Raw genomic sequence first — 13,702 nt, forward strand, 5'->3', positions numbered from 1 at the left:
ATAACAGAGGAGGGAGAGAGAGGGAGACCTGGAACAAAGGTACAAAGGAGAACTGACACTGGATCTGGGGGCACTAAGGACATAGGAAGGAGGCGCTGGGTACACTAAGGACATAGGAAGGCACTGGGGGCACTAAGGACATAGGAAGGAAGGAGGGAGGGAATAGAAAGGGACAATTGTTGGGCCTGAGTGCAGAATGAAAGATAGGATGCACAGTCAGAAGGAAATCACCAGACAGCAAAGGTAGGAAAAATGATTTTATTTTCAATTCAGTGATAAAAATGTGTCAGTTTTGAGAATTTATATCTGCTGTCTATATTTTGCACTATATTTGTCTATTTTTCTATAGTTACTGAGGTGACATTGTTGAGAACCCTCCAAATATAAATAATTAACATTTTCTCTGGGTATAGGGTGCTTTGTGGGTTTTTTTTTAATTTTATGGTTACCATTATGAAATAATAACATATTGTGTGTACATGAAAAATGAATGGAAAGAATTGGGGGCGGGGCTAGGGCGGGATTGGGTGTGGGGCTAGGGCAGGATTAGGGGCGGTACTGAATATTAATAGATGTCCCCATTTGATGAAAAAAATTAATGGTCCCGCCCCCTTGAACGCAACTTCTTTCTCAAGCTCGCGCTCCGCTCCTCCGGAAACAGGAAGTCGGCGGGACGCAGGAGAAGGCAAGCTCGAAGGCAACCTGTATGAATTGCTCTCGCTGCCGGTGACATCGAAGATAAGTTTGAAGGTAGGACTGGGGACCGGAGAGAGACATGCCGACACCCGCCGCGTTGAACTGGGGAGAGTGGAAGAAAGGGAGATATGCCAGACTGCTGGAAAAGGGTGTCTCGAGTTCCCCACAATGCGTGTGATTTGGTGTTTTTGTATGTAGAGGGTGATGGATGCCTGTATGAATTTCCCCACTGAGGTTTATAGGCCACACAGCATTCTGGGAGTTCAAATGTACAAGCCGCCCCCCCCCCTCCCCGCGAGCTCCGCTCTGCAGAACAGCATCTTTCTCCCCAGCCGCAGCAACGATCACAGCGACGGTCCGTGTAGCCATGCAGTGCGAAAACCCCGGAGGTGGCCAAGGCCCATTCATGATGTCGTGTGTTTTCGTGCTTTAGCTCTACCACAGAAATGTGATATATCAAATGCATGAATATCCATAGGAATGGAACTTGCCGCCTTCGAGGTTTCAGCACTGCACAACACAGCGTCATAGGTGACAGAGAGAGAGGAGGCCGGTGTCATGGCCGTGTCACAAAGTTTGGAAGACATGGGAGAGACTGGTCGCACAGGCTTGAGATGAGGCACACCAAAATGCTCTCCTCCACCCGCCGCCCAAAAATGTTCTAATTATGCTATTGGACTAGACAAGTAAAGACTTATGATAAAACAGCAGGTAAAGACATAGGAAGAGTCAAAACAGTTGTTTACTCCTACATTTTTTTATTTTATGTAGCATTTCATAAAATGTTTAGAAACATGAAACTTGTTTTTGATAATACAGGAAGTCCCTGGGTTAAAAATGGATTCCCTTCTTTAAACCATTCTTAAGTTGAATTTGTTTGTAACTCTGATCCTAGTATTCTTTCCACCTTCACCATCTCCTTGAGGCCCCTTTTGCATTTCTTTCCATCCATCCCACTGTTCCCTCTCCACCACCACATCCATCATTATTCCCTCTCATCTCTCTCTTCCCCATTCATCTCTACCTCACTCTTCTCCCACCACCACGTCCAATAATTCTCTCTCCCTTCCTATGCCAACAATTCTCCTCTTTCTTCATCTCCCCATGTGCACTATCTCTCTTCCCTTTCTGTTCTCTCCCTCACCTCAGCATCTTTACCTCACTCCCTCCATTCTTCTATCCTATGGCTCATGCTCCTCTCCCTCTAGTCTGTGTCCCAAGTTCATGCCCCCTCCTCCTCTTTCCTTCTATCCTTTGTGCTCCCTCCCGTGTCCCAACGCGCCCTTCTCCCTCCTGTGTCGCAGTGCGCCCCTCTCTCTCCTTCCCTCCCTCCATTCTGTGCTCCAAGTATGTGCCTCCCTCCGGCGGGTGTTTATCTTCTGGTTAGCTCCCTCTTCCTTCCAGTCACAGTGCTTTCTATGCACAAAGCCACCGGCAGCGGTTCCTATGTACGTCCCACAGCTGAGCCGAAAGTCTTCCTTCTGATGTCGGAGGAAGCTCCTCCCACGTCAGAGGGAAGGCTTCTGGCTAAGCCGCAGGACGTGCATAGGAGCCACTTCCCACGGCTTTGCTCAGACAAATGACTGCGGCTGGAAGGAGGAGGAAGACGGACAGAAGTTAAACACCCACCAGAGGAAGGCACATACTTGGGGCACAAGAGGGAGGGAGAGGGGCGCATTGGGAATCTGAATGTAGAGCAGCACCCCTGTTTGTAAGTACGAGTCTGACGTAAGTTGGATGTTCATAAAACGGGGACTGACTGTACAGTATATTTGTAAATACTTCAGAGAATAAAAAAGATTAAAATAGGCTGATGGCAGTCAGTCACCTGATTTGTATGTGGTATTATTAATTTCAGAAAAATGAAAGGTGTAGGAAGAAGGATCTGTGTGGTCTTGAAAGTATGTTTGCTGCTTTTTCTTTTGATCCATTGAGAGACAGTTTTCTCTTGATGTATATTGCATTTTTTGCTCCATAAGATGCACTTTTTCCACCCCCAAAAAGGGGGTGGAAAAGTGGGTGCATCTTATAGAGCAGTGGTTCCCAAACCTGTCCTGAAGGACCCCCAGGCCAGTCGGGTTTTCAAGTTAGCCCTAATGAATATGCATGGAGCAGATCTGCATTCCTGGCATCTCCATTATATGCGAATCTCTGTCATGCATATTCATTAGGGCTATCTTGAAAACCCGACTGGCCTCCAGGACCGGTTTGGGAACCACTGTTATAGAGCAAATACACCTTCGCTTCCCCCCTCCTCCGTGTACCTTTTTAAAGTTGCGGTGGTCCAATGCGCTCTCCTGCTGGATGGCTGGCTGGCTTTGGTAGCAGAGCGGCGCGATGCAGAAGCGCTTCCTACCTGGATCTGTGCCGCTCATTGATTGGCTGATGACAGTTCTCAATGAGTCTGTCTCTACCACCTCTGGGAGACTATTCCATGCACCTACCACCCTTTCTGTAAAAGTTTTTCCTTAGATTACTCATGAGCCTATCGCCTCTTAACCTCATTCTATGCCCTCTTACTGGAGTTTCCTTTCAACTTGCCACATCTCTCCCTCCATCACTATGTCCAACATCCCCTTCAATCTATCCCTCTGTTTTCTCTCCACCACCATATCCAACATTTCTCCTCATATCCATCTCTTCCCCATACACCTCTCTCTCTTCCCAATTTTCCTCTTTCTTCCTTTCCCCATATGCACCATCTCTTTCCCTTTCACTCGCACACTCATGCCCAACAATTCTCCTTTTCTATTCCTTCCCTCCCTTCTGTGTCCCAAGTTTGTGCTCCTCCATTTCCCAACGTGATCCTTCCCCCCCCTTTCTCCTTTTGTCCCAGATCATGTCCCCTCCCTTACTTGCTCGCTCAAGAGCCGCATTTGCTTCCTTCAGGGCCGTCCAGCCGGGCTGCTCCCTCTGCCGTCAGCCACGTGCAGCGTGAAAGACCTGCTGACCCAGAAAGCTTTCCTCTGACATTAGCTCTGAGATCAGAGGGAAGCCTTCTGGGTCGGCTTTGTAAAGGAGGGCATGGAAATCATGGCAGTGGCTTCGGTGGAGGGGGGCAGGCAGGCAATAAGGAGGACATGGAATCTTCTGCGGTGGCCATTAAGGAGGAAGGGGGGCGGGAGACCCTCAGTGCTGGGTACCCCTCAACAAGCAGCTCACTTGCCCCTAAGGGTCCACGTACCATGTGTTGAGAAGCACTGTATTAGATGCCTGTGTGAAACACTGTCAAAGGCTTTGCTAAAATCTAAGCACACCACATCTAGCGGTCTCCGTCTTTCCAATTCCCTGGTCACACAGTCAAAGAAATTGATCAGATTTATGTGACAAGATATGCCTCTAGTGAATCCATGTAAACCACTGGATTCCAGAAACTACATTATTCTTTGATTTAAATGTTTCCATTAATTTACTTAAAATGTATTTCCTTCTGTACTGTGTAAAATATAGTGACCAAGGTTGCACATTTCTTTATCCAGCGTTAAATTACAGTACATTCGGAATTCTCAGATCCCTGTTTCTAGGTAGTGGTTGCTTATTCTATATTTGAGGCTCTTTCTATATTCTGCAGGAGTGATAGAAGTTAGGTATTCTGCTAGAGTATAATGTCTGTGTAGGGATATGTAGCAGTCTGACTTATTCTGTCTTGTTTCCAACAAGGAAGTACTGTATATACGAGAGGCATTCAATAATTTATCTATCTCAGTAGATAAGTAAAGTTTTAAATTTTTTTTTATTTTTCAATATAGTCCCCTGAAAGCTCCATACTCTTCATCTACTTTTCCTATAATTACTTTTAACCTCTTTGAAATAAATTCTTCTTTTTGACCTTCAAACCAGGACGTCACAGCTTCCCAACCGCTGTCCATAGAGAGATTTCTTCAAAACTGGGAACAGAAAATAATCCGAGGGAGCCAGGTCAGGACTGTTAAGGCAGATGGTTCAGCTACTGAAACCCACGTTCCCGGAGGGCAGCCTGTGATTGTCATGACATGTGCCACATATGCATTGTGATGAAGCAGCACACCTGTGCTTAGTTTTCCTCATCTTTTCTCCTTGGTTGACTCCTGCAATACGATTATTGCATTGGTGTAATTCTCCCTGGTTATGGTTGTCTTGTGTGGCATGTCCATCATCTGGGAGCCATATTTTGCCTGCAGAATTTTCTGTCTGAACTTTTTTGGGTTGGGGGTGACTTCTACTTGCACTGCATTGACTCCATTTTGGATTCAGAATCCTTGTGATAGACCCCAGTCTCATCTTCAGTCACCAAATGATGAAGAAAATTCACTAGGTTTTCACAGAGCACTCCAAGTTCTGATAGCACTGGAGCCTCGTGGTCTTCTGACATGGTGTCAACATTCTGGGAACCCATCCTGCACTAACCTTGGACATGCCCACCCTTTCATGAATTATTTTCCAAGCTATACCTGCTGAGATGCCCATTTCTTCAGCTATTCGGGAAACCTTAATTCGTCTGACAAAATTAAATCCTTGACTTTCTGGCACATTTCTATATAAGTTGCTTCCACAGGCAATCCAGTGTGAGTGCCATCTTCAACGGATGCTGTACCCCACTTAAACTGCTCCAAAAGTTTACTTTTTAGGATGATGGAACAGACTCATCATAAACTGCAGTCATGCGTTCATGGATCTCCTTTGGCTTTTTCCCTTCTTTTGTGAAAAAGTTTTATCACTGAATGGTGCTCCAAATCTAGCAGTTTCTTACTTGATTTGTACGAGGACTATTCTGACATCCTGTCTCTTGGAATGTTAGACTCGCACTGAGCTGCAACTGTATGAGTAACCTTAAGACATGTCACAACTTGCACAGACTTGTTTCAACACACTTGCTACTTTCTTTCATACTCGGGTAGATAAACTGTTGAACACCCATCATAAGTATTCTAGAGTGTTGCTTTTTAAATGTGTGGTTATTTCTATTTGAGTCTTGGACATTAGTGACGGATTTTCTGTATAAGTCTGGAATAGACGTTTTTTACAGGGTTTAGTTACTGGAACTATCTGAGCCATACTGCTTTGAGAAAGATGGTGTTATTGTTATAGGAGTTCATCTTTATCCACCCAGGGGGCTATGGCAGCTCATGTGAAATGTGTTATGAGCAGGCTACTCTGTGGATATTAAAGGTAGTACACAAATTTAACATTTATCTTAAAATGTCAGCATGTACTTTGTGCTCTAATAATGAACAGAGGATCATCTCAATTGCTTACACTGGGAATTCAGTTTAGCTTGTATTCTCAAGACTTCTCTACCACTTTGCTTTTCAATAAAAGATGTTTGATATCTGAATATGGGGAAAGTTTCTTGTTCCCTAATTGAATGTGTAGTATGGCATTAGCATGCTTTTCAGTTGGTAGATAGACATATTTTCTCCTTCCTTCTGGTGAAATTCATACTCGTCTGTCATAACATATTGCAGAGTCCAAAGGTTTTCTGCCTTTCTGTAAACCAGCACATCAAACCTGTAGGGTGCTACTTATTTCTATAGCACTACTAGATATATGCAGCGCTGTACACATTATATTCACTATTTATCACTTATATAGCGCTGAAAAGGTATACGCAGCACTGTAAATTTTGACACTTTATAGACGGACCCTGCTAGAAGAGCTTACAATCTAATTTGGACAGACAGACATGAGATATAGGGTTTTGTGGGGGGGGGGGTTTAAAATCATCTTTATTCAATTTCAAGGTAACATACAACAGCTTAAACAGTTAATAGAACAAAAAGACCATCTGGTCAGCAAACAGAATACAAACTGGAACCACCTATTGCAAAATCGGTCCAATTACAGAGTATGTTCACCTATACCAGTGGTCAGCAAACCGTGGCTCGCGAGCCGCATGCGGCTCTTTAGCCACTTGAGTGTGGCTCGTGGCTCAGCTAGCTAGAGCAAGGGTGCCCAACCTGCTTCCCTTCCTCTTTTTAGATCCCCTGTCCTGTTGTCCCCACGCACAGCTTCGGGATGCAGAAATGTCCCGTTTTCAGGGACAGCGTCCCGAAGCTGTGCATGGGGACAATGGGACAGGCAATCGCTTCCCCTCCAGTGCCAAAGCCTGCCGCCACCCCCCCCCCCTGGACTGGCCCCCGCTGCTGCTGCTTACCGCCACTTCAAACGCCCCTCTCCGGTCTGCTGCCGACCGCCACCTGCCACAATTAAAGAGAAGGAAGGTCCAGGTGCTGACCCACAAACCTTTCTGACGTCGGAGAGGAAGTTCTTTGCCAGCCAATTGCTGCCTGGCTGGCCCAAAACTTTCTCTCCAATGTCAGAATTGATGTTGGGAAGAAGGTTTGTGGGCAGGCTCCTGGATCTTCCTTTACTTAGATTCTGCGGCAGTGGACCGGGAGGAGGGGGGGTGTTTGAAGCGGTGGTAGGCAGCAGCAGCAGCGGGGGCTAGTCCGGGGGAGGGACAGGCTTCGGTGCTGGAGGGAGGCAGGCAGGCTGGCTTTAGTGCGGCAGGGAGGGAGAGAGGTAGGCAGGCTAGCCTTGGGGGAGGGGGTGGAACAAAGGCTGGAAGGAAGTGAGGGGGACATGGGAAGGAGGCACCGGGAGCACTAAGGATATAGGAAGGAAGGAGGTAAAGAATAGAAATAGACAATTGTTGGGCCTGAGTGTAGAAAAAAATGAAAGAAAACGCAACAAGAGACTCATGATATCACCAGACAGCAAAGGTAGGAAAAATGATTTTATTTTCAATTTAGTGATCAAAATGAGTCAGTTTTGAGAATTTATATCTGCTTTCTATATTTTGCACTATGGCCCCCTTTTACTAAACCACAATAGTGATTTGTAGCGCAGGGAGCCTATGAGCATCGAGAGCAGCACAGCTCCCTGTGCTAAAAACCGGTATCGCGGTTTAATAAAAAGGGAGGGGGTATATCTTTCTATTTTTGTATAGTTGTTACTGAGGTGACATTGCATAAAATCATCTGCCTCTCTTTGAAAACCCACGGAACAGTACAGTGTGCTTTGTTTGTTTTTTAAAATTTTATTGTTGGTAGATCATTTTAACTTGGCCACGAACGTAAGAGGGAGGGAGGGGAGCTGCTGAAAGACATCTAGTAATCCTTGCAAGCTTGACTGTGCAGGGAATTATTTTTGTAAAATCATGTTTTGCTATGCAACTGGCATTATTTAGACTTTAATTTCTATGAATGAATAGAATGAAAACGATATAAAATTGCTTGCTTGTTTTTATGTGCTTGCGCTGAAGGGAAGTGGAGAGCATGTGGGCTGAGGACACTGAAGGGAAATGGGGAAGAGAGAGTGGGGAGAAGACGATGATTTAAAAATTGTCAATTGTACAGAATATTGTTTCTTTTTATATTTTAATATAATAAGTTCAGTATAAAACTATTCGAGGCTTGTGTGGATGGGATCAGATGGTTTGCGGGGACGGGGACAAATTTTTTTCACTGTGTCATTCTCTAGACTCTGCCATAAATCAATTTCTACTACGTGCGGGCGAGTGGGGTGTCAGTCGGGTTGATGTAGCTGTCGTAGCGCAAGCGGGCACGGGGTATGGCTCTTAAAAGAAATCTTGACTGAGTTTGCCTACCACTGACCTATACCAAGAGAACCTCTTCCCTACCCTGAAACTACACCCTCCCTCTCCCCCCGGGGCCAGGCTGGCACACAGCGACAGAAAATGACTATGGAGAGAAGCAAAAACAGTATCAATCACATGTTCAAAAGACGATTCCGGGCCACAGGGGTTAAAGTGGACCAAAAGTGTTCCCAACTTAGAGTCCATGTCTTATTGATCTGCGCTCCATTGAAGCTTGAATGATCATCAAAGAATGCCATTGAGATAGAGAAGGTGCTGTCCGTGTCAGCCAGCATTGAAGTATACACTTTTTTCCCCAGAAGAGTCACTCTATGAATAAAGTCTTGGAGACCCCTTGCTCTAGGATATGCCACTTGATAACATCCATGACGTCTAGGGTTAAGGATGCAGAACCCAAGGTTAGAGGAGTTAGAAGTTGAAAGCAGTCTTAAAGAGGTGGGCTTTTAACTGGGCCCTGAACACTGCCAGAGACTGAGCCCGCCGTAGGGATTCAGGCAGTTTGATCCAAGCATATGGTGCAGCAAGGTAGAAGGCATGGAGTCTGGGGGAGGCAGAGGATGAGAAGGGCACAGACAGGAGGGACTTACCAGCTGAGTGGAGCTCATGGGGGGGGGGAACATAGGGGGAGATAACTGGAGAGAGATAGTGAGGGGCAGCCCAGTGAGTGCATTTTTAGGTCAGTAAGAAGAGTTTGAAATGTATTCAGATATGGATGGAAAGCCAATGAATTGACTTTGAGAGGGGTAACCTGATTATAGTAGCTCTCCCGGAATATGGGTCGTGCAGATGAATTCTGGATGGATTGGAGGGGAGCAAGATGGCTAAGCAGAAGGCCTGAGAGTAGCAAGTTGTAGTAGTCTGTGAGGTGATGAGGGTTTTGGTAGTGTGCTCAGAGAAGAAGGGTCAGATATTGGTAATATTATAGAGGAAGAAGCTGCAGGATTTAGCAATATGTTGTATCTGGGTAGTGAAGGAGAGAGAGGAGTCAAAGATGACCCTGAGATTATGAGCAGACAAGACAGGGAGGATGAGAGTGTTGTCCATAGAGATGGAGAGCGGGGAAGGTGGGTTTAGGCAGGAAGATGAGCAGCTCTGTTTTAGTCATATTCAGTTTCAGGGCTAAGACATCCAGGCGGCAATGTCAGACAGGCAGGCTGAGACTCTGGTATGGGTTTCAGTAGAGATATCTGGTGCAGAAAGGTAGATCTGGGAGTTGTCAGCATAGAGGTGATAACTGGAAGCCATGGGAGGAGATCAGCGCTCCAAGTGAGCAAGTGTACTTTCTGTTCCTAGTGGGTTTACAGTCTAAAGTTTGGGTGTGTTTTGTTTGGTTTTTTTTTGTATCTAGGCAATGTAGGTTAAGTGACTTGGCCAGGGTCACAATTTGCTACACTAATTTTATGCTATGCCTCTGGAGTACTACATGTAGGTCAGTGGTCTCAAACCCGTGGCCCGGGGGCCACATGCCAGGTACTATTTTGCGGCCCGCGGTCTGTACTAGTGTTGTCCACTCTTTGCAGCATCCTCTGGCTTCCCCCCTGGCCTCCCGCTCTTACCTTCAGCTAATTACCGCAGCCTGCAGAGAGGATTGCCGGTGCTGTAGTGATCCTTGCAGGCTGCCATCGTCCCCAGCAGCACGTTCCCTCTGCCGCAATATTGCCCCTGACGTCAGAGGAGGGGCGGGAACGTGCTGCGGAGGCCGATAGCAGCCTGCAAGGAACGTTATAGCACTGGCGATCCTTTCTGCAGGCTGCGGTAATTAGCTGAAACTAAGACCGGAAGGCCAGGGGGGAAGCTAGAGGATGCTGCAAAGAAGGGGGGACCATGCAGGCCTTTGAGGGTGGGGGGAGATTTATAGATTATAAAGAGTTTTACCTATGCTAAATTGTCATTTATTTAATAAGACATTAACTCTTTTTTTCTGCGGCTCTCCAAGTACCTACAAATCCAAAATGTTGCCCTGCAAAGGGTTTAAGTTTGAGATCACTAATGTAAGTACTTCTCAAACTTTCCCTAGTCAGTGTTACTGCCAATAAGCTCATAGGGAGTTATTTCAAGATCATGAAAACTAAAAAGTAGCAAACCAAGGTAGATGTTAGAGCTTTCATTTTTATGCTGCACTGCTACACATTGGAACAGGAGAATCTGAACTTTTATCCAGAATAGTAAAAAGAAAAGAATAATTTAATGGTAAGGTGATTTAATATGCACTAGAATAGAGAGCATCTTATTTCTGTATCTGATTTGAGGAATAGTACCTCCAGTTAGGAAGTATTAAGAGCATCACTTCAGTACAGAGTACTCTTGTAGTTTGTGCCTTCCTACATTTAATTTGTAGTGTGCCCTGAGTATGTAAATTAATTGTGGTAAAGGATACACTGCAGGGATAAAAATCAATATGTTTTTTAATAAAAAATTGGACGTTTTTATATAAATCAGATTTTTTAAATAATCTTTTTTTGAGGAAAAGTCTAGATTTGTTTTCTATTTAAGATACATTATATTCCAAAAGTTGTTCATCATGAAATAAGGATTCGGTTTTAATTATGTAGCATGAGGCTGTATATTCACGCAATGTTTAAATGTTTTGGTAAATGAATTCCATTAATCCATTCATAATATCACATGAAATTTTTCTATTCAGAAGATATCGCAGATACAGTGATGCCTCGGAAACCGAGCACACCTCGATTTGCGAGTGCCCGCACCCTCCTGCTGCCGCAACCTGAAGTCCCCCAGAGTCCTCTTCTTACTTTAATGTAGCACCGGCATGTCAGCCTCCTCTTCTGTGCTGGCCTTGAGCATTTGCGCATGCTCAAGGCCTGCGAGTTCATGTTCTCTCCGAGAATCTCGCACGTGCTCAAGGCCAGCACAGAAGAGGAGGCCTACATGCTGGTGCTACATTAAAGTAAGAAGAGTACTCTGGGGGACTTTAGGTTGCGGCGGCGGCGGGGGGGTGCCGGATCGCGGAGGGAGGGTGTCGGATCGCGGGACCTTCGGGGGGAGCAATGCTGGTTCTCTTGGGGAGGGGAGCAGCGCTGCTGGCCTCGGTGGGGAGGGGTGGGAACCTATCAAAGCGAGTTTCCATTATTTCCTATGGGGAAACTTGCTTTGATAAACGAGCATTTTGGATTACGAGCATGCTCCTGGAACGGATTATGCTCATAATCCAAGGTACCACTGTACTTGGTTTTACATTTCTCAAAACTGAATTTGTCTGCAGAAATAACATGCTGTTTTTTTCACAGCAAAAATGTTATAAAATATTGGGCTCCTTTTACAAAGGTGCGCTAGTGTTTTTAGCGCACGCACCGGATTAGCATGCGCTAGCCAAAAAACTACCGCTTGCTCAAGAAGAGGTGGTAGCGGCTAGGGCGTGGCATTTTAGCGCACGCTATTCCGCGCCTTAAGGTCCTAACGCACCTTTGTAAAAGGAGCCCATAGAGTTGAGAAAAAGACCTTGGCCCCATTCCTTTGCAAATTGATGTACACAGAATCAGCTCCTTATCTCTTGCTAAGTTTATATATCTGCACAAGGAGCTAAGGGCTCTTTTTACGAAGGTGCGATAGCATTTTTTGCATGCGTTACAATGCTGCATGCGCTACATGGAAAATACTAACAGTAGCTTTATGGAGGCGTTGGCGTGTAGCGCGCACAGCAATGTAGCGCACGCTAAATGCACCCTAAAACCGCTAGCGCACCTTCGTAAAAGGAGCCCTAATTGTGAGGAGGGAGGTGTAAGCAGTAAAAATGAAGGTAAAACTTTTTGAAGAGAACACCCTACAAGTTTTAGGATCTTTGTGTGTAAAGCCTGAGGTTTATCATACTACTCTCTCCTTAGAGGAGAAAACCTATAATGGCAGCAGGCTGTAAAAAGAGACCCAGGTTGGGAATATTTTAATGAAGTTCCTCTGCCTATGGGTAAGGCAGGAATGCGTTCAAAATGCAAACACTGCAACAAAGAAATGCAAGGCCTCATGGCCTGAATGAAACATTATGAGAAATGCTTTAATGAAGATGTCAAATGGAACATGTTTGAACAGGCAAAATCTTCAAATTGGTAAATGTTTTGATTTCATCATATTTCTTAAAGACTGCCTTGAGGAGTTGTCATATTTGAGAAAAAATATATTTGTTATTACTGCATATCGCCGTCACTTTGTTATAGTTGTTTTGAAGAAATAGTTTAAACAAGCAAATATTCCTTTTTTGGGCAGTACTGAGTGGCAGTGAATAAAATGAGTAATACTAAATAAGCAGATATGGTATAATAAAATAACAGCATTGACTTTTTTGTTTAGGGAAATCTATCATCAACATAAAGGATTTTGGGAACTATTCACCTTCAAGATCACTATTTTCCTGTTCTATGGTTTCAGAGTTATCTGTTCAGGATCGTGTTTGTTACATCATATACAGTACGTCGCATATCCAAAGTATACCACCTAAAAGAAAGAAAGAAAGGAACCACGATAGATAAGTTTGTGATAAAACCAGCAGAGTAGAAAAAAGTTAACTGATGAAAAAATTGCCTAGTTTGTTTATGCATCAAACTCTTCTTTGTCTGATTGAAAACCCATGCTTCATTAATATGGTTCAATCATGGAGACCAGGCTACAGCCCACTCTGCAGAGCAGATGTTGCAGGGAAACTGCTGGATAAAGTATATGACAGAGAATTGGAGCAGTATATGCAACAGATATAGAGGATAAAATTGTTGACCTGAGTCTTGATGTGTGGATTAATGTATGACAGAAGGAAATATCTTTCTTGCAGAAACAATTGATACCTCAGAAAATGCACATACAGCAGAATATTTACAGGAAGAAGCAAAATCTACAATAAAATGAGAACAAAAATTAAAATGTCTTTTAGTCACAGACAATGCTGCAATTGTGTCCAAGAGGAGAAAAAATTTAGAAGAGCATGAAGAGAATACCAGACTAATAACATATGGTTGCAATACTCATTTACTAGTCCTCCTTGCCAAAGTCTTCAGTGCCCAGAAATAATGACTAATATTATCGAAATTCTAAATACTTCTGTAACAATTATTTTGCAGTAGCAGCTCTGAAAAGAATGGGTGGAACCAAGCTAATACTCCCACAAGATGTTAGATGGAATTCTATAGTGGACTGTTTTGAGCAGTATATCAAGAACTGGGCTATTCTGATGATAGTGTGTGAACAAAATCAACAGAAATAGATGACATTGTTACAGCCAAAATCCTCAATATTGGGCTTAAGAGAAATGTTGAAAATATGCTGAGTATCCTAAAGCCCATTTCTGAAGCTTTAAACAAAATACAGAAAGATAGTTTATTGCTGATGCTGTTGAAATTTGGAAGGAACTGAGTGAGCACTTAAAAACTGAATTACACTCTTTCTTCATATTAGATCTTCTGTCTG

The 13,702-nt window shown here is 44.3% G+C and overlaps 1 protein-coding gene across 3 annotated transcripts in view; it reads left to right on the forward strand.

Moving 5' to 3' along the window:
• The window catches only part of ALS2 (alsin Rho guanine nucleotide exchange factor ALS2), a 242,257-nt gene that overhangs the window by 23,880 nt on the left and 204,675 nt on the right, over positions 1–13,702 (forward strand). For 2 of the 3 annotated variants that reach the window (XM_033944888.1, XM_033944891.1), the window contains exon 1: positions 607–750. The exons of the other annotated variant lie outside the window; for it this stretch is intronic. The gene's annotated coding sequence lies outside the window, so the exon portion shown is untranslated. Of the gene's footprint in view, positions 1–606; positions 751–13,702 lie in introns of those variants that run through there. 3 annotated transcript variants of the gene reach the window in all.

Source organism: Geotrypetes seraphini, chromosome 5, assembly GCF_902459505.1.
Source record: "Geotrypetes seraphini chromosome 5, aGeoSer1.1, whole genome shotgun sequence".
Classification (NCBI taxonomy): Eukaryota; Metazoa; Chordata; class Amphibia; order Gymnophiona; family Dermophiidae; genus Geotrypetes; species Geotrypetes seraphini.